The 2,347-nt window shown below is 33.7% G+C and overlaps 1 long non-coding RNA gene across 1 annotated transcript; it reads right to left on the bottom strand.

The window, feature by feature from the left end:
- Positions 1 to 204: 204 nt before the first annotated feature.
- Positions 205 to 1,956, bottom strand: LOC147077475 (uncharacterized). Its single transcript, XR_015069355.1, has 4 exons — positions 1,924 to 1,956; positions 1,495 to 1,660; positions 698 to 787; positions 205 to 297 (listed from the first exon to the last, which is right to left on the bottom strand). It is a non-coding gene; the product is annotated as an uncharacterized LOC147077475 (long non-coding RNA).
- Positions 1,957 to 2,347: the final 391 nt, after the last annotated feature.

Below are 2,347 nucleotides of genomic sequence, written 5' to 3'. Positions count from 1 at the left end.
TGTTATCGTCACGGGTTTATCGGCATAGAAAAATGGCTATATTGTTCTAAATTAAATTATAAATTAAATTATCATTTAATTAAAGATTAGTCTGTCAATCACTACGTAAACATCTAGAGCGGGTTAAGCGATTGATATATTATTATGTATATTTATTTATCCAATCTTCAGAGGTTATTTTATAACCCAACAAAAAAGTATTTGCTTTAAAATATCAGAGAAAGTATTCTGCCTTGGGGGTGAGTTGATCAACACAAGGGACACCAAGACGCGCTAAGATGCAGCCATATGTTTTATCTGAAACATCACAAAACAATGTATTATTTACTTATAATTATTGCAGTATATGTTTTATTTTTCAGTTTTGTATAGTTAGTCATGGTAACGGCCCATTACTTATAATCAGATCAGTATAAAATGGCTGTAAAGCCTTAAGTCACATAAAAAATTGTTACCCATTTAATTAATTTAAAACAAGAGCTATGATGTTTTTGAGAACACCAAATGTAATGTGTATACATTATAATTTAATTCTTATTCTTGCAAGTCGGTTCCAGTCAATTTAGGACCTTGTGAACCTACCAATTGATGTAGGTAAGTATTGATATTTTTTAGTTGTGTGGATAGGATCGATTTGTGTCAATCAGCACTAGTGATTATGTACTTCAAGGCAACTAAAAACTTAAAAATTACTCACGCTTCTCTTTCTGAACAGCTGAAGTGCTAGACGTCTCCAACTGAAGCTCTTGCTGCATCGTTAGGGTTCCTGGCGATTCTGCACGTTCAGCTGAAATCGTGCAATATTCACCATCGTTAGTAATCGTTGAAGAACAGTTTACCATACCTAACAAATCGAGGAGAATAAAAATAAAGTTTGTGTCCACAGATTCATTATAACTTGTGTATACAGAATGGATCACACGAGTATATAACATTATAGCTCCATGTGCATGGATTTACCGGCACCAATAGTACATCCACGTTGGCCGCGCGGCTTAAGCGTCAGCCTATAGTGTTGTGGGTCCCAGGTTCGAATCCTGAGTCTGACAAGTACACATATTTTTTTTCAATTTGTGTATGAGTTGGAGTATGGACCTAATAGGTTGAGCAAGTGGCTGATATCCATTTCTCGTAAAAACAACTTCTGTTAATACAAACCTCCATCCTGTGGAGGCCCATATGATCCTATTAGGATTGGACATGGTCGAAGATAGTGTGTAAACTAAAATATCGCAATAATAACCGTTTACACCTAAAAGTGCTGACTGTCCCGCTAATCTCATTCTTCGAGCGTAAGCGAGACGCGATGTTGTCAATGTATGGTGCCATTTAACAGGTTGTGAAAATGGTAAACGTCAAAAATGCCCTGCGTCGCCGTGTAATTAGTATTATTTCAGGCAGATTCGCCACTTTCTTTCAACTGGCTATGCGTATCCGCCATGCAAGTCCCAACTACTGCGTTATGTAGGTACATTATTTAAAAATATTACTCACATTTTTTTACGAACAGGACTCAAAATGAAAATCACATATCCGACGATGCATAGGTACATATAAAAGTCGCATCTAATTCTTTTTTATGGCCACCGCTGAGTCGTAGGTACCCACTGGAAAAATATTTCTGTATTCTTCTCTGGGTGTGGACGAAGCACTGCTTCAGCTGAAATATAAAATAATACTAAATTACGGTTTTGCTTCTCAGAGAAATGAGACCCCACGCAGCAGGGTTTATTATATTAATAGACTTTTCTACGATTCATTGATTGACATTCATGTTTGAGAGGAAGCTTGATGTATTATTGTATGTATGTCGAGTGTAATTGTTGTTTGGCTTGTTATATAGTGTATATATTAATTATTATGTTAAAATATAGTGCAGATGTATGAATACTTCATTTTAATGCAATATTGTAGCCAACTTACGTTTAAAATCAACACATCCTTCCTTGTTCGATGGACCCCTTTTTGTTAAACATTGTTTAAATAATATTATAATTAATACATAATAATATGTATGTACTGGACACAAAAGTATATAGTTTGCTTATTTCGCTTTTGATTTTGTTTTAGAACAAACTAGTTTTTTGTATATTAAATTAGCCGTTAATATTTATGTACGTCAAAAACTTTCGATTTTTTCTGTGGACGCCAGCAGTGCTACCAGATGAAATAAAAATATGAATTTGCTGAATATTGCCATTAATTTTGCGATTTTTTCCCAAATGAACATTAACTAATTAATACCTCCAAAGTACGATAAAAAATTATAAGTAGGTAGGTTTTTTTATATCAAAAATAATTAAATTATTATATTATGTAATACCTACCCTTTTAAAAAATAACATTT

Source organism: Rhyacophila brunnea, unplaced genomic scaffold (genome assembly GCF_057557595.1).
Source record: "Rhyacophila brunnea isolate RB1 unplaced genomic scaffold, BYU_Rbru_1.0 scaffold_13, whole genome shotgun sequence".
Taxonomy (NCBI): domain Eukaryota; kingdom Metazoa; phylum Arthropoda; class Insecta; order Trichoptera; family Rhyacophilidae; genus Rhyacophila; species Rhyacophila brunnea.
This window is presented reverse-complemented; position numbering and strand designations above follow the sequence as displayed.